The sequence below is a fragment of the Pavona decussata genome, unplaced genomic scaffold (genome assembly GCF_977016875.1).
Source record: "Pavona decussata unplaced genomic scaffold, jaPavDecu1.1 SCAFFOLD_27, whole genome shotgun sequence".
In the NCBI taxonomy this organism is placed as follows: Eukaryota; Metazoa; Cnidaria; class Anthozoa; order Scleractinia; family Agariciidae; genus Pavona; species Pavona decussata.
This window is the reverse complement of record NW_028145450.1, coordinates 302,068-320,800: the sequence shown is the minus strand read 5'-3', so window position 1 is coordinate 320,800 and position 18,733 is coordinate 302,068. Positions and strand designations below refer to the sequence as shown.

Below are 18,733 nucleotides of genomic sequence, written 5' to 3'. Positions count from 1 at the left end.
TTCTGAGCTCGAGATGCTTATTTCGTGAAAATTTTCACCATTTTGGTGCAATTTCTTCTTGCAATTTCTTGCAATTTCTTCTCTGTCGTATCATTATCGATCACGCCACAAGTTGCAACTTTTTCAGCAATCTAAATTATCTTCTTATTTTTTTGCTTTCTACTAAAATTTCTTTGCCATCTCATCTCCAATTAGTGAGCTGTTGTCGCTAAAATAATTGAATGCATTTATTCACGTCCAGAAAGTTGTGAGTTTGTTCGAAATCTAGCCTAAATTCTAACTTGTGCTAAACACCTTCCGAGAACTTATCGCCCAATAACTCATTGCGCATTTCAAAGGAACAAAATAGTGTCGCACCGTTCTGATAATCCACGAGCTGAGACTTGCCCCTGTATGAAGATTCGAATTTCTTTGATGTTCTCTTTAGCTTCCGTGAGAGTTGCGATTTCTGTAGGCTTCTCTTGAACCGAAGACTGGTGAACTTAACGTTACATTCATTCAAGAAAAGTAATAGTCAAAGCTTCTATAACAGAAATTCAATCTCTAAAGGTGTTCTCCTGCGCTCTATTGTGACAAACAAACGCGATTACCAAGCCTGTTTAATTACCATTGATTACACAAAGAAAGGAAAATATTAAACCTTTGGGAGCCCAGTTTTATGTCTTTTATTTCACCAACAAATTCTTTTATACCGTTTCCCAAGTACAGGAAAGCTTACGTCTTTCACATCGAATATTTTTTTTCAGTAGCCACACACGATTTAAAGTAGAATAAACGGATTCAACTTCCCTCAAATAAAAATTGTAAAGCATAAAGCCAAAGGTTGTTACTCTGGTGTGTATTACAAAACAGAGAATGAAAGCTTCTGTTTTCGCAAGTTAAACAATTTCTTAGTTAAATTTTTCACTTGTTTGTCAATGCATCTTCATTTAGAATCTCCAAGCTCAACCATCATAATAAATTGTGCCCCAAGTTAAACTTTACAGTTCTTTAAATCCGTTGGTTGCTCTTTTGATATCTAATTATGTTTCAGTCGTTTACTTCTGTTAGCTGCTATCGCTAAAATACTAGATTTCCTTTATTTAGGTTTAGAAACTTGTGACTGGTTGTTGGAAAGGTAACGCAAACAAAAAACAGAAAATTTATGAATACCTTTTAAGACATTATCCCCAAAATATCATTAGGATTGTAAACAATACTCTAAAATATAGAGAAATTTAACTGGGAGTTACTTTTGGATGAAGAATTCGAGTTTCCTCAATATTAGTTTTACTTTCCGAGAGAGTTGCGACGCGGCAGTTTCTCGTTGAACCGAAAAGCGCTAACTGACAAAGAGTTGTCTTCTTCTATTCATTTTATGCCCTTTGCTAGGCATAAATTTGAAAATACAATTTCAATTTTAAAAGCGTTCCTTCAGGCGCTTTATTTTTACCAAAGAACACAAACTGAAGTAATAATGCCCATCGCCAATTACTCAATGTAAGTAAATCGTGCAAAGATCTGCCACTTATCAAACGCCTCCACAACACGTTCGCAAGAAAAGTTTGTAATCTATTTAGACAAATGAGTCTATGTAAAATGTTATTTTATGTTTAAGCCTTTCAATGCCAAAAATTAAACAAAAAACAACAAACAAGTTACGCAGATAGAAAGAAGAAAAAAAAAGAAAAAATATTAGGGGAAACATAACTCAAATTTGACTTGTGTTAAAGAAGATAGATGCACTCAGCTTGAAACAAAAAATTATAAATCAGTTTAAACGCAGAAAAGGAAATTATTTTATGCGCGTGCGACGTTTATTTCGTGAAATATTTCACCAATTTTGTGCATTTTCACTGGCAATCTCTTTTCTGCCGTATCATTATCGATCACACCATAAGTTGAAACGTTTTAAGCAATCTAATTTCTCGTCGTATTTTTTCGCTTTCTACTGAAATTTTTTTGCCACCTCATTTCCAATTAGTGAGCTGTTGTCGCTAAAATAATTGAATGCATTTATTCACGGCTAGAAGCTTGTGAGGTTGTTGGAAATCTAGCCTAAATTCTAACTTGAAATGAAAACCTTCCGAGAACTCATCGCCAAATAAGTCATTGCGCATTTCAAAGGAAAAAATAGTGTCGCACTGTTCTGATAATCTACGAGCTGGGACTTGCCCCTGTATGAAGATTCGAATTTCTTTGATATTCTCTTTAGCTTCCGTGAGATTTCCCATTTCTGTATGCTCCTCTTGAAGCGACGACGGGTGTACTTAATGTTCCATTCATTTATATAAGTAAAAGTCAAATCTTCTTTTACAGAAATCCATTCTTAAAAAGTGTTCTCCTGTGCTCTATTGTGACAAACAAGCGCAAATAGAAATCTGTTTCATTACCATTGATTATACAAAGAAAAAAAAATATCAAAGTTTTGCAAGCCCAGTTTTTTGCGTTTTATTTTACCAACAAATTCTTTTATACCGTTTCCAAAGTTCAGGAAAGCTTACGTCTTTCACATCGAATAACTTTGTTCAGTAGCTACACACGATTTAAAGTAGTACAAACGAGCTTCCCTCAAATAGTATTTTTAAAGGATACAGCGGGAGGTTTGTTATTTTGGTGTGTATTACGCAACAGAAAATGAAAGTTTTTTTTTCGCAAGTCCTTTACTTCTGTTAGCTGTTATCGCTAAAATACTAAAATTCCTTTATTTAGGTTTGGGTATTTTTGACTGGTTGTTGGAAAGGTACAAAAAATTCTGAGAGAAATTTATGAATATCTTCTAGGACATTATCGCTAAAAATAAATCATTAGGTTTGTAAACATTACTTTAAAAAAATAAAACAAAATTAACTGCGACTTACTTCTGGATGAAGAATTTGACTTTCTTCGATATTCGTTTTACTTTCCGAGAGAGTTGCGTCGCGGTAGTATCTCGTCGAACTGAAATACGGTAACTGACGAAGTGTTCTATTCTTCTATACATTTTGTGGCCGTTGCTAAGGATAAACTTGATAATACAATTTCAATCTTAAAAGCGTTCCCTTAGGCGCTTTATTTTTACCAAAGAACACAAACTGAAGAAATAATGCCCACGCCAATTACTCAATGCAATTAAATCGTGCAAAGATCTGCCACTTATCAAACGCCTCGACAATACGTTCGTAAGGAAAGTTTGTAATCTATTAATATCAGACTGATGAGTTGATATAAAATGTTATTTTATATTTTAGCCTTTCAATGCCAAAAAGCAAATAAAAAACAACAAACAAATTACGCAGATAGAAAGAAAAAAGAAAGAAAAATATCAGGGGAAACATAACTCAAATCTAACTTGGGCTAAAGAAGATAGACGAACTCAGCTTGAAACATAAATTATAAAACATTTAAAACGCGGAGGGGAAATTGTTTTCTGCGCGCAGGACGCTTACCATTTTTGGTGCATTTCACTGGCAATCTCTTCTCTGCCGTATCATTATCGATCACGCCACAAGTTGAAATTTTTTCAGCAATCTAAATTCTCTTCTTATTTTTCCTGTTTATATTGAAATTTCTTTCTAACCTCATTTTCAATTCGTGAGCTGTTGTCGCTAAAAATAATTGAATGCATTTATTCAGGTCCAGAAAGTTGTGAGGTTGGTTGAAATCTAGCCCAAATTCTAACGGGAAATGAACCCCTTATGAGAACTTATCGCCAAATAACTCATTGCGCATTTCAAAGGGACAAAATAGTGTCGTACTGTTCTGATAATCCACGAGCTGGGACTTGCCCCTGTATGCAGATTCGAATTTCTTTGATATTATTTTTAGCTTCCATGAGAGTTGCGATTTCTGTAGGCTCATCTTGAATCGAAGGCGGGTGAACTTAATTTTCTATTCACATATCAAAAGTAATAATCATAGCTTCTATAACAGAAATCGAAAATTTTTTCTCTTTCGCTCTATTGTTACAAACAAGCGCAATTACCAAACCTGTTAAATAGCATTGATGACACAAAGAAAGGTAAATATAAATGCTTTACAAGCCCAGTTTGATGCCTTTTATTTCACCAACAAATTCTTTTATACCGTTTTCAAAGTAAAGGAAAGTTTACGTCTTTCAAATCGAATAATTTTGCTCAGTAGCTACACATGATTTAAAATAGATTAAACGAATTCAGCTTCCCTCAAATATCAATTTTAAAGCATGCAGCGGAAAGTTTGTTACTCTGGTGTGTATCAAGAAACAGAGAATGAAAGGTTTGTTTTTTTGCAAGTAAGCAATTTCTTAGTTAAATGTTTCACTAGTTTACCGATGCATTTTCATTCAGAATCTCCACGCTCAACCATTATCATAAGTTAGAATTTACAATTGTATAAATTCGTTGGTTGTTTTTTTGGATATCTAATTTTTTCAGTCCTTTACTTCTGTTAGCTGTTATAGCTGAAATACCAAAATTCCTTTATTTAGGTTTAGAAACTTGTGACTGGTTGTTGGAAAGGTACAACAAACTCTCACGGGAAATTAATGAATACCTTCTAAGAAATTATCCTCAAAATATCATTAGGATTGTAAACAATACTCTAAAATATAGAGAAATTTAACTGGGACTTACTTCTGGATGAAGAATTCGAGTTTCTTCAATATCAGTTCGTTTTACTTTCCAAGAGAGCTGCGACGCGGTAGTATCTCGTTGAACTGAAATACGGTAACTGACAAAGAGTTCTCTTCTTCTATTCATTACGTGCCCGTTTCTGGGCATAAATTCAAAAATACAATTTCAATTTTAAAAGTGTTCCTTTAGGCGTTTTATTTTTACCAAGGAAGACAAATTCAAGTAATAAAGCCCATCGCCAATTACTCAATGGTGGGGTTGAATCGTGCAAAGATCTGCCACTTATGAAACGCCTCCAAAACACGTTCGCAAGAAAACTTTGTAATCTATTCAGACTGATGGGTTGATTTAAACTGTTGTTTTATATTCTAGTCTTACATTGCCAGAAAACAAAGAAAGAAAAAAGAAAGAAAAAATATCTGGGGAAACAGAACTCAAAACTTCAATAGGAGCCGTCGAAGCCACTAACAATATAAATACTCTTTATTTCCATTTGCTTATTTATCATGGTCTTCAAATTGTGGACGCGGCGCTCACGTAACGACAGCGGCTCTCTCATATTTTGGAGAGAAACGTGGCTATTTGGATTAGAAAGAAATGTATGGAGCGAAAATTATATTTGAGAATAGAAAAAGGTCTCGCATTTCTGCAAACCTTGTATTTACCTGTAGAATGTATCCGTAATCACACTGTATTAATCTTTCCTTTGCACAAGTCCGTTAACACCCTTCCTTTTGAGGCTGATTTTAGCTGTGATCTCGCTTTCTTAATCCTTCTGTTTCATGTGATAAAATGCTTAAATCACAGTCTTTCTCAGCTGGCCGCGATTGCGACCTGAGGTTGCGTTTGCCGCGATCACTCCTGAAAGTCGATATCGTGGGTCAAAAATACAGCAATTTTCAACTAAATTTAAAACGATCATCGGCGATCGTAGCGACGTTCAACCGCGAACAACAGGAAGTGACCAAAATGTAGGTTGCTTTTACCAAAAACGAACAGCCAGTATTGCGGTTTTTGTTAATTAGCACTTTACGATTTAGTCCTTATTTTCCGTTTCTCTATCGGTGTTAATTGTATCCAGCACCTTCATTCATCCTGAACAATTTTCGCACCATATGTAAATTCAGTCTTATATAACATCTACTACATTTTTCATTTTATTGCTCGCCCACCTAAATCCAGCAATTGGTATTTTATTAAACCCCTTGGTTCAAGTAAATAAATTGTTGGATTCGAAACTTGTGAGTTTACGTGGCCCTCGCCACTTCAGCCAGTTATTCGCTGTCTTCTCCTTCGTTTATCCGCCATGTTTGGAATCAAAATAAAGCTTGGAAGTCAGGCTTCAACCTCCGATGAGGAATGAAGAATAGTGGTCAAAGTGCCACTACGATCAAAATTTTCAGTGTAAACCTTTTTTCTTCAGCTTTGGAAAGTAGAGGTGATAAATACTTACCACGCCAAAGTTTACATCGATATTCCAACGGGAACTGAAGACCAGTTATCTTCAACGCGAAGTCCAGCCTCACTGTGTGGCCATTACTCGAGCCAAAAATGGCCGTGAACCACATAAAGAGCTGAATCTAGTTGCACCGAGAGGAATATGACGTCATACGCGCACAACAACATCCTATTATCCTGGGTTAAGTGGGTGGGTGGGTGAGATCGAATATGGACCGATAGCGGATGCCAGAGGCGCCTTCACATGCTGACGTCCGATCTCACCCCACAGAAATGTAAACCGCCATGAGACTTGGTGATATGTGCGGTGTATAAGAATTCATTCATTCATTCATTCTATTACGGGGAGTAGTAGGTAGTGGCGACTACGTAAGTATTTTTTGGCTGTTTCTTGCCAGTTGTTCTTTCGTATATGTTACAATGTTAGGTGAAACAAACCGAAGCCTTCTTCTTTTCGGTTAAAGTAGTGGAGCAGATATGTTTTGGTTGATTTTTCGCAGTCAATTAACTGACACGATGTGACGACCATGTAGACTTAGCGTAATGAAGCTGTCATAAGCCTGCATAAGCTTACTCACCGGCTGTCAATAATAATTCTTGTTTTTCCTTATTATAACGCAGAATTCACTATGTCTAAGGAAGGAGATACTACTAGGTAAGCCAAGTATGTTTATAGATGAAATTCACACTTTTAAACTCGATATTGCTACCATTAGCAATTAACTTTAATGCATTTGTTTACTTTTCAGTGGCAGTGCAGATCTGATTTCTCGGTCTACAAAGTAAGTAAGAAGCTTATGTTTTCACTCTGTAATCTCTGGCTCAGAAATAAACAATTGTCCTTAAATGTACTCCAAGTATGCCTTCTGTTATTACTTATTATTTTCTCAATCGTAGTCTAACATCGCATACTGGAAATCTTGATGTCAATATGCACTTCGATTTCCGTGCCCTTTCAGCGCAGACTCGTACCCAGTCGCTATTTACGTGTTTTGTGGGGTGAGAAGATTGGATACGAGGATGGATTGAGGCGCGCGGGGTGTCATGGGAAGAGGCAAAGGAAAAATAGCGACTGGCATATTTCGTTTGACAGATCCGTGCAATCGTGCGTGGAACCGTGCAGTGCTCTTTTTCAAGAAAACGGAGTAATTTAAGACATTTCTTGCAGTCAAAATCCACTGCGGGTTCTAGTTTGGTATTTAACGAGCTAAAGCGTTCGTCCGATGAGTGACTTCTTTTTTGTTGGCTTGTAATATCGTGCTGCCGTAATGGCTTCTTCGCGGGAACATTCGCGGGAAGACAATGTGGGTGATTTGGACAGTTCTTTCAGTGAATTGTGGATCGAAGGTTAGTATCACAGTCATATTTCGTCTTCCCACGAATATTCCCGCGAAGAAGCCATTACGGCAGCACGACCGTGAGTTACAAACCAACAAAAAGCAAATCACTCTTCGGACGAACGCCATATTGGATCGAAATCTGCCAGTCGCTATTTTTCCTTCGCCTCTACTCCTGACACCCCGCGCGCCTCAATCCATCCACGTATCCAATCTTTTCACCCCACAAAACACGTAAATGGCGACTGGGTACGAGTCTGCTTTCAGCGTACTCGCTCCAGTCCACGACTTGTATGACCTGGTGCGTCCTACCGTAGACTGTATTCCGTAGTCGTCACGTGACGTCATTCGTCCAATCACCCAACCTCGTTACAAGGGGACGAATAGGTTGGAACCCTCGGAACGAGATTGACCCGGGGGTCATGAATGAGAATCGTTGTTGCCTAACAGAAATATAAGGGTTTGTATGGGGATTTCGCCTGCATTGCAGCTGGTCCACGCATCGTCTAAACGATTTGTTTAGACCGATTGTACACAGAAGGTTTAGAGTGTCTGCGACGCAGGCAAGAGAATTTTGCTGGAATCGCGCTGAAACGGCCAAACACGGCTAAGACGGTAAGACCACACCATGAACAAAACAAGGAGGCAAGGTAACATGTTCTGATGTATTTCTTTTTTTACATTTTAGTGCCCTAAATTTCGATCCCCATATAAACCCTTATTGGGTTTGTTAAACGCAACCCTGAATCTTGTTAGGCTGCAAGCAGTCCCTTCCTGGTTAGTCTAGTGGGTGCGCTCACAGCGCAGCGAGACTGGAGCGAGGAGAAATTAAGGTTACTTATAGGGAAGGAAGGTCGAATTTTTCTCAAATAATTTTTTTTAGATACTTGTTGAAACAAGAAAGGGAGGCAAAGTTTCGTGAAAACAGCCGTTAGAAATCTTAAAAAGAACGCGAGCTATCTGAAAAACAAAGTTTTGTAGGAAAAGCGGTGAGCGATTGAAGGTGTCATAATCCAATTTATGCGGGACTGTGTTGAGATATTACGCGGCAAAATTTACCCGCGATCTCGAATTACCGGCGAATTTGCATATTTTTGTCTACATCGTGTTCATCGCATGTCACGGCGTTGTATGTAAAATTTTACTGTGAAAGAGCGTTCCATTTTGGATTCAAGCATTGCGTAAACGGTTGTTATGAAGAAAGCGAAACTAGAAAAGTCGCCTTGGGTGACAGTTAAGAAAAAACCGGGCCCAAAGAAGGTCGAAAAATCATTTGACGAAGCCAAAAAACTTCAGCTGGTGGAGAGCGACAAGGGTTCTTGGTACAACCAGTCAGATTTTCTATAACTGCCTCGGCAGCAGACAAATTCGAGGAGGATAAATCGGATAGTGGAGAGTCGAACATCAGTTCGGAGCCCGAAATCGAAGATGCCGGCGACAATCCAGCCACTTTCGCCGTTGTTGAGCGGCTGAAAATAAGCAGCGAACCTCAGCGCGAAGCCTCGTGTACTGATAACGGTGAGAAGTGCGTGCCTCGTGTCAACTCCGCTGGGGCTGCCAGTTTCATGTTCTGCGTCTATCTGCCGTTTTCTTCTTTGTTTTGGTTTCGCCCGTGGCTCTCTCGCGCCTGACTTAACTTTTCTCATAAAGAAATCGCTTTACAAAATTACAGTAACACTAAATGCTTACAGAACTCCCCAGGGAATGCTTCTTTGTGTTTGATTGGCCGGCCGGCGACGTGAGCGCGTTGACAAATATTTTAATGAGGTGCGAAAACTCGGAAAATGTTTCAAGGACGTAAAACACGGCTTTTGTTTTTGCGCGAATTCCCCATCTTCAAATGAATTAATAGGGTATGTCGATTTGCCAGATTTCAACGAAATTTGGCAAAAATGGTCATCAGATATTACTGCATCAAATTGTGTCAGGCTTTTACGAAATTCAAAATATTTTTCCCGTGACGTGTTAACATCTGAAGGGACTACAAAAATTTTCTATTGTCCATCTTTAGGATGGGTTTTCTCACAAACCAATAGGAATAAAGAAAAAGCCTGGCAGACTTTGTTAGCTTATTATCTCCTGATTGATATTGTGCCGCCTGTTTGTTTGTAAGCCTTTACGTGAGAGTGGGTAATTCAGTTAAGTACACGTCGCTAGTATTGAGTTTGCAGGCCTCTGAGCGCTTATGTGTCCAACAAAATAAAAAAAAAACATTGATATTTTCGCAAACTTCAATTTATCAGCTTTACAGTGGTATATAGTTTTTCGTGGTTTTATCGAAAGCAGCGCGCGACGCTAGATTTCCCTGAAGGCACTCGCGAAACATGGCAGTAGCCTTAAGGACAAGAGACTGGGGGAGAGGCCAGGGGCACCCAACGGATTGTTTCGGTAAATTATCTGTTCGGAAGGCCCTTAATCCCCTACAATTTTCTAAAGCGAATTTTCACTTCGAACTTTCGTGATATGGAAAACTTTAGGCCTAGTGTTTTCGGATTGATAAAAATGTTGTTTCGAGTGCCGAAAAAAGGTCAGCTAAGATTTTCGGAAAGGAAATAAGGCCTAAGGTTTTCGGGAAATGGACAAAGATGCCCTAGTAATTTCGAAAAGACTCAAGTTGCCCTAGAATGACCGAACAGATAAAAATATTATAGTGCGGCCTGAAATGAACCTACAAAGCTTTAAAAGCACTCCAGATAGCCTAAAACAGCGTTTCAAAGGATCTGAGAGAAAACTGTCGTTGGGTGCCCCTGAGAGGCGGGACTGTGCGCGACACTGCGCTCTTAACTGTAACCAACGCGTTCGAAATTCCCGACTCGTTCCAGCAACGGAAAATTCCGATTGGTTCATAAACAATAGCTGCTGTCAGAAAAATTTGATGTGTAATTGACGTCTTCACACGTTTGGATATCAACATTTTAGATCACTAGGAAAATGGCTTCGGTCGTGAAAGAGAGTAGCAGCGATGTCTTCGTAAATTTAAGCTATCAACTCGGCGGCTTGGAACAGAAGCTAGCAGTAGAAGCGCTCTTATCGGGAAAAGATGTAATTGCCATTCTTCCCATAGGTTTCGGGAAATCCATTATATATTAAAGCTTCGTAAAAGCGAAAAACTTTTCTCACACGGCTTCGATCGTGGTTGTTTTCCGCTTCGCAGTATTATTATTGTAAAATACACGTCGAGTGTTTGTGTCGTCGATTTATTTACTCTGGGCCCCGAAAAAAAATTCAAATGCATTACAACTTCTGGATATTTTGACTTTTCAAAGAAGCTCGGATCAATGCCCAAGCTCAGCGATTCTTCGTCTTCACTCCTGTCATTAAATAGTAATGGTCGCTTCGCTGGCCTCTCAGGGGGGGTACTCCAAAAAAAATTGGATAGGGGTGTGCGGCCCGCTTCCAAAAACCCTTACTATATTTATGACCAAAATCTCCGATTTTCACTACCCTATTTATGACCTGACCAAAAATTTCATATCCTATTTATGACCTGATAGTGTCTGGTAAACTTCAGTTCAGAAACCCTTCGAGCCCAGCGCGTGACCGGAGCGCGTGACAAGCCATTGCGGCACGTACACAGTTGCCGTAAACATCATGATGAAGTAGCTTCAAGACTAGAGTGCAAAAAATCGATACCCTATTTGTTACCAAAATGGCGGCAAAATGGTTAAAATTGTTACCCTATTTATGACCAAAGCGGCTGAAAAACCATACCCTTTGGGGCCGCACATACCTATATAGCCCAAATATGGGAGTCCCTCTCCCGGGGTTGGCCTTTTCACAGGTTCTCGGCGATCTGTCGATTCTTCCCCTCACTCGCTTTCTCCAGCTTTCCGTCTCTTTTCTGTTGCCGATCTATGAGACTTCGCAAGTCTTTCAAACCGTAAGATTTCTACTGGTTCTTGGTTTTCCTTGTTGTATCCTTGGCCGCTTTCCTTTGATTTCAAAAAATTCTCCTGTGGATCGCTGATGTTTTCGCGAGTGAATTTCAACCGTTCTGCAGCATTTCTTATTTTCAACGCACACTGTGAGCAAACACGGGACGATAAAGAAGTCTCAAAACTTAAACAAAGTTCAAGGGTTTCAATAATTATTTTATTCAGGGGGGATATTTCCAGTGCCGGACTTCTGAGATTTATACAGATTTTCGCACGAAAGGTAAGTACCGTTCCGTTTAAAGTTTAGATGATAGATAGATAAATAGTTTATTAAAAACTGCATCGCAGCCAAAGGCTGAATTGCGCAATTATTTACAAATGTTTTATGATACTTTAAAAAATTACAGATGAATCCTTGATAATAATTAAAAAAAATAATTACAGTGTTAAAAATTCTATATAAAGTATTTATATTAAAATATGTTAACTTATAAAGTATATGGGGTAAAACTACAGCCTCGTCATCGCATATATAAAAGTGTTTTTGGTTCTGTTGTAAAAAGCTTCGGTATATTAAAATGACGCTGTCGTCTTAAGTTATAGCGTGAGTTGTCATAACCTGGTGGAAGGAGCGCTTTCAATTTATGGTTTGGATCACTAACAATGTTATCAAAAAGCTTGCTGCATAGACCGTAATGATAATCCAAAATGGGTGTTACCCCCACCTCTATTGCCGAGTTGCACTTTCCTGATGTTATTATTGACATTGCTCTTTTCTCGAGCCGTACCAGCTGGTTCTTTAAGTACTTGGGGAGACCGTTGAAAAAGACAGGTGCTGCATAATCTATAACAGATCTCACGCACGATACATAGAACATTGCTAGATCTTGTTTCGGAACTCCCGCTCTTTTTAACTGAGTTAGGAAATAGAGTCTCTTGTTAGCCTTTTTGGTTATCTCAGTTACATGGACGTTCCATGTTGGATCGTTCGCTATTGTAAGGCCTAGTAGCTTAGTACTAGTAACTAATTCTACCTCCTTCCCTTCTATGATAACGGGATCAAAGGCTCTTTGCTCTTTAGCAAAGGAGGCCCTGAGTTCTTTACACTTATCGGCGTTTAATTGAACCCTGGTCTCGTGGGACCACTTTATTACTCTGTTAGCTATTGCTTGCACGTGACTTTCTCCGCCTTTTACTACTACTTCAGACACCGTGGTGTCGTCCACATATTTCCATTGCTGTGCGTTCGTATCAAGGTCGTTAATCATTAGGACGAACAACCACGGGCCTAGTTTGGTACCTTGCGGTACACCGGCGGGGACTGGGCCCCATTCAGAAAAAACACTCTGATGTAAATTTAATCCGCTGGGACCTGTCTGATAAAAAATCTATAATCCAGTTGATGATACTAGCTGGTAATTTACACTGGTTACGCAACTTTCTAACGAGTATGCTGTGATCTATTCAATCAAACGCTTAACGGTAGTCCTGAATAATAATGTTCTTACGGTGGCTCCGTTTCCGTCCCAGCTGTGCAGCATGCTGATTAGCGCCATTGTGGTTGAGGAATTTGGGATGACTCCGTACTGGTTGTGATCAAGGACACTCATGACCGCAGGTTTCACGAAACCATCCACGACGAACTCCTCCGCCACTTTAGAAATACAGGGGGTCAAGGATATTGGTCACAATTCCTTTTTGATTACCAAACACACACGGCAAAAATCTGAAGCATCCTGCGCTTTAGGCTTTCTCCCGCGTTTTTGCGCCGGTTTTGCACCGGTTTCGTTGGCGCACTTTCGGTCATTCAAAGCTTTTTTACTTTTCTTCGACGAACACTGCGAGGACTGAGTAAATTCCGCGAGGTTTACCAGCGTAATACTTGTATGCCCAGGAAAGATGGTTTCATGTGGCTATTTCCTGCGAGAGACAGATAGAGGCGGAGTTGTTATTTATTAGCTGTCATTTTTGATCGGATTTTTAATGCGTTTAACAAATTGTGGGCGGAGTTACCCTGAACGCATCTGTTACAGCTAAGAGCGCAGTCCCTAACTTTTCCTTTCCCCTTTTTCCCGCCTCTCCCTAAGCCCCCCTCCACTCGTTTGCTCCAGTTTTTTCGGGCTCGGCTATTTCGCGCGATCCCTCGACTACACTCTGTTTTTTTTTTTTTTTTTATAAGAACCTTTTTTATAAGAACGTTGAGGCTGAGATTAACCAAAATTTTAAGAACGTATTAAGAACATTCCTTAGGCTGAGCTAGAGTCGATTAAGAACGTTTTTACTTGGCTAATCTGTATATAAAATCAAGGTAACAAATGTAAATTAACCAAAATACTTAGGGCATGTTTTGTATAACATTAACAATGGGGACACACATCTCGGTTTGTCATAATCAGCAGTTCTTGATACCATATCTCAGCAGGCAATGTACTTTGATAGGTTTCCTGGTCATGTCCGCATTGATTTACTGAAATACATGTAGTGTATACCATGTCTACCATGTAATTTAAAAACATCTTAAGAACATTTTCAGCCTCAAATCGCAAAAAAAATATAAGAACGTTCAGCCTCAGCTCCAAAATTAGACGTTCTTATAAAAAAAACAGAGTGTATCCACAAAAGGACTACCTGCAGTCTAGAATCTTGTGTTGGCACGGCACTTTGCTCATCATTACTTTCTATTGAACATTCTCTTACTTCATATACAGAACATCAATCAAAGGAGAGCGATTTTGAAAGCGATCGTCTTTCCCATCAAATCTTTGAGCCAAATCTTACCGAGTACGACCCTCCTGAACAACAACAACTTCTTGATTCCGCCTCAGGCAGAAGCTCTCCGGAGAATTTTTGATCTCCTGTAAAACCACGCTTTACTTTGTGTTAACTGTCTTGGCAGATTATACAATTGTCACACGGAATGGTCACGCTTTAAGGTAGTACATGTAGAGTTATGTAGTGGTGGTAACCTTTATTAGGGGCCAACCATTTGACTTTTGAGGAGTAGGGTAGTTATGGGTGATTTCAGAAAAAATATCCTGCGGACTAATTTCGAAGAGAAAACAAAAATCTTGCAAGGAAATGCCTAGGGAAAAAGATTCTTACACTGATCTTGATCAAGAAAAAATGCCAATGCATTGAAATTTGTTTGGCACCATCTGTACACGTGCACTTCGTAATTCGTTGTTATATATGGTGTATATGTTGTAGCTAGCTCCATTCTTAGGTAAAATCAGAATTTCTTTTGTGTCTTAGGCACTATTATTTGTGCTGGAACCTTTTGTTTCTATATTATTGCTATAAAGTACACTACACGAAAGTAGGTTATGTACCAATCAAATCGAAGCTTCAACATCGCCCCCCGGGTATACCCTGGGCATTTGACCTCTTTGCCTTCCCAGGGGTGGGTAATTTGATCCCCATGCATAAGGGGTGGGGGATTTGAACCATAGTCTCGATGGTCTCGATGCCATGTGACGTGTCTCGGTGCTTGCACGAGGCATGATAAGTCAAGGCGGAGGTCGACAAGTCAATTTTGTCTGATTTAAAGGGAAGGATTGTGGCTTCATGCGGCGCCGCTGCACACAAGATACAATTAAACACGAAGACGCGCTATAAAAGGCGAGGTGCCTTAGGTACCTCGAAATCATTTGTCAATCAACCGTCGTTGCGTACGGATCACTGTAATAAGTCTGTGGAATAAAATATATTATTGGAAGCCTATCTTCCTTGTATTATTTGCCGTTGTGGGTTTGCTCCCTTTTGCCTTCACAGGATAATATTGTTGTCACAATGGAAGAATTCGTAAGGTTTGTATTTCTTTGAATTACAGTGAGAGTTTGAATGTTTATGGCGCTAATTTTGAATTCCAAAGCCGATTTCGCTTGCGACATCCACAAATCGAAGGAGACGGTCGTAAAACCTGATGTATATATGTTAATATTTCCTGCACATAGATGACTATAAAAATAAAGAAGACCGACGTGGAAATGTTGATTGCATTTTTGGATCAGTGTGAGGGGCAAATCACTGCAGCTCGCACTGAAACCAGTGCGAGTCAAAGCGCACCCGAAGCGCGGGATTCGATACAACGGATCCAACAGTCACCGGACCTTCAAAGAGCCGAAGAAGGAGAAGCAAGTCAAGCTTCCATCGCATTTGAATCGTCGTCAAACGGTAACAAAAGTAACTTTTTATACTGTTTATTATTTGTCTCTTCTTTATTTTCTTGCTACTTATAATTTAGAAATTAGCGAATACAATAGCACACTCTAAACAGCACTTAGCCGCTATTGTCATGCAAATCGTCTTTCAATATGTTGGAATATTGTTGTGAAATAATAAAACAGATCCTTTTGACCCTTACAATTTCTAATACAAAAAGCGGCCAGCAAGATCGTAGTGGCAGATCTCATCTAAGTTCCAATAAGGAATATACACTGAAACTCAAATACTGACGAGGGCCTCGTCTTGTCTACTGGTTTAACGCCATTACAAGTGAATTGCGTGATCCCTGGCGTGAAGCATCGCACTATATTTTCCGAATGCAAAAGTTACAATTTCCGTTGTTATGGATCATACATCTTTTTAAATATCAAGAAGTGACTTTTCTTACCTGGGGATCAGTCAAATGTCGAAAATAATTTGAAAGGAGGAATGCGGTTGCTAAAGAATAATACTCGGTCTTCATCTCGTCATTCCTGACACCCCGCGCGTCTCAATTCATCCTCGTATCCAATCTTCTCACCCCACAAAACACGTAAATGGCGACTGGTTACGAGTCTGCTTTCAGCGTACTCGCGCCAGTCCCCGACTTGTATGACCTGGTGCATCCTACCGTAGTCTGTATTCCGTAGTCGTCACGTGACGTCATTCGTCCAATCACCCAACCTCGTTACAAGGGGACGAATAGGTTGGAACCCTGGGAGTGTGGTTGACCGGGAGGTCATGAATGAGAATCGTTGTTGCGTAACAGAAATATAATGATTCGTATGGGGATTTCACCTGCATTGCAGCCGGTCCACGCATCACATTTGTTTAGACCTATTGTACACAGAAGGTTTAGAGTGTCTGCGACGCAGGCAGAAGGATTTTGCTGGAATCGCGTTGAAACGGCCAGAAATGCTAAGACGGTTAGACCACACCATGAATAAAACAAGGAGGCAAGGTAACATGTTCTGATGTATTTTTATTTCTATTTTAGTGCCTTAAATTGCGATCCCCATACAAATCCTTATTGGGTTTGTTGAACGCAACCCCGAATCTTGTTAGACTGCAAGCAGTCCCTTTCTGGCTAGTCTAGAGGGTGCGCTAACAACGCAGCGAGACTGGAGCGAGGAGAAATTAAGGACAAGAGACTGGGGGAGAGGCGGGAAGGAAAGGGACTGCGCTCGACACTGCGCTTTTAACTGTAACCAACGCGTTCGAAATTCCCGACTCGTTCCAGCAACGGAAAATTTCGATTGGTCCATAAACAATAGCTGCTGTCCGACAAATTTGATGTGTAATTGACTTTTCACACGTTTGGATATCAACACTTTAGATCCCTAGAAAAATGGCTTCGGTGGTGAAAGAGAGTAGCAGCGATGTCCCCGTAAATTTAAGCTATCAACTCGGCGGCTTGAAACAGAAGCTAGCAGTGGAAGCGCTCTTATGGGGAGAAGACGTAATGGCGATTCTTCCCAACCGTTCTCACGAAATCCATTATATATCAAATCTTCGTAAAAGCGAAAAACTTTACCAACACGCCTTCGATCGTGGTTGTTTTCCGTTTCGCAGTATTATTATTCTTAAATACACGTTTGTGTCGTCGATTTATTTACTCCGGGCCCCGTAGAAAAATTAAACTTCTAGAGATTTTGACTTTTCAAAGAAGCTCGGATCAATGCCCAAGCTCATCGATTCTTCGTCTTCGCTCCTGTCATTAAATAGCAATGGTCGCTTCGCTGGCCTCCCAGGATGGGGTACTCCCAAAGAAATTGGATAGGGGTGTGCGGCCCGCTTCCCAAAACCCTTACCCTATTTAAGACCGAGATCTGCGATTTTCACTACCCTATTTATGACCTGACCAAAAAGTTCATACCCTATTTATGACCTGATAGTGTCTGGTCACCTTCAGTTCAAAAACCCCTCGAGCCCACCGAATTCAAGAATAGAGTGCAACAAATCGATACCCTATTTATTACCAAAACGGAGGCATCCTGCACTTTAGGCTTTCTCCCGCGTTTTTGCACCGGTTTCGTTGGCGTACTTTCGGTCATTCAAAGCTTTTTTACTTTTCTTCGACGAACACTGCGAGGACTTAGTGAATTCTGCGAGATTTCCCAGCGTAATACTTGTATGCTCAGAAAAGACGGTTTCACGTGGCTATTTCCTGCGAGCGACAGATAGAGGTTGAGTTGTTATTTATTAGCTGTCATTTTTAATTGGATTTTTAATGCGTTTAACGAATTTTGGGCGGAGATACCCTGAACGCATCTGTTACAGCTAAGAGCGCAGTCCCTTTCTTTTCCTTTCCCCTTTTCCCGCCTCTCCCCAAGCCCCCCTCCTCTCGTTGCTCCAGTTTTTACTTGTTCGGCCATTTCGCGCGATCTCTCGACTATCCACAAAAGGGCTACCTGCAGTCTAGAATCTTGTGTTGGCACGGCACTTTGTTCATCATTACTTTCTATTGAACATTCTCTTACTTCATATACAGAACATCAATCAAAGGACAGCGATTTTGAAAGCGATCGTCTTACTCCATCAAATCTTCGAGCCAAATCTTACCGAGCACGAACCTCCTGAACAACAACAACTTCTTGATTCCGTCTCAGGCAGAAGCTCTCCGGAGAATTTTTGTAAAACCACGCTTTACTTTGTGTTAACTGTCTTGGCAGATTATACAATTGTCACACGGAATGGTCACGCTTTAAGGTAGTACATGTAGAGTTATGTAGTGGTGGTTAACTTTAGTAGGGGCCAACCATTTGACTTTTGAGGAGTAGAGTAGGGTGATTTCAGAAAAAATATCCTGCAGACTAATTTCGAAGAGAAAAAAAATCTTGCAAGGAAATGCCTAGGGATAAAGATTCTTACACTGATCTTGATCAAGAAAAAAATAATTCTACCAAGGTCATTTCATGCCAATGCACTGAAATTTGTTTGGCACCTTCTGTACACGTGCACCTCGTAATTCAAAAAAAGGACAAAGTTGCTATATGAGGTGTATATGTTGTAGCTAACTCCATTCTTAAGTAAAATCAGAATTTCTTTTGTGTCTTAGGCACTATTATTTGTGTTGGAACATTTAGTTCTATGTTATTGCTATAAAGTACACTACACGAAAGTCGGTTATGTACCAGTCAAATCGAAGATTCAACATCGCCCCCCGGGTATACCCTGGGCATTTGACCCCTTTGCCTTCCCAGGGGTGGGTAATTTGATCCCCATGCATAAGGGGTGGGGGATTTGAACCACAGTCTCGATGTCATGTGACGTGCACGAGGCATGAAAA

General features: G+C 40.0%; 1 protein-coding gene and 1 pseudogene across 1 annotated transcript in view; both read right to left on the bottom strand.

Annotated features, from left to right (window-relative positions):
* LOC146485164 (uncharacterized) overlaps positions 1-18,733 on the bottom strand; it is a 428,948-nt gene that overhangs the window by 170,653 nt on the left and 239,562 nt on the right. The window lies entirely within an intron of this gene.
* On the bottom strand, positions 11,752-12,509 carry LOC146485174 (uncharacterized; annotated as a pseudogene).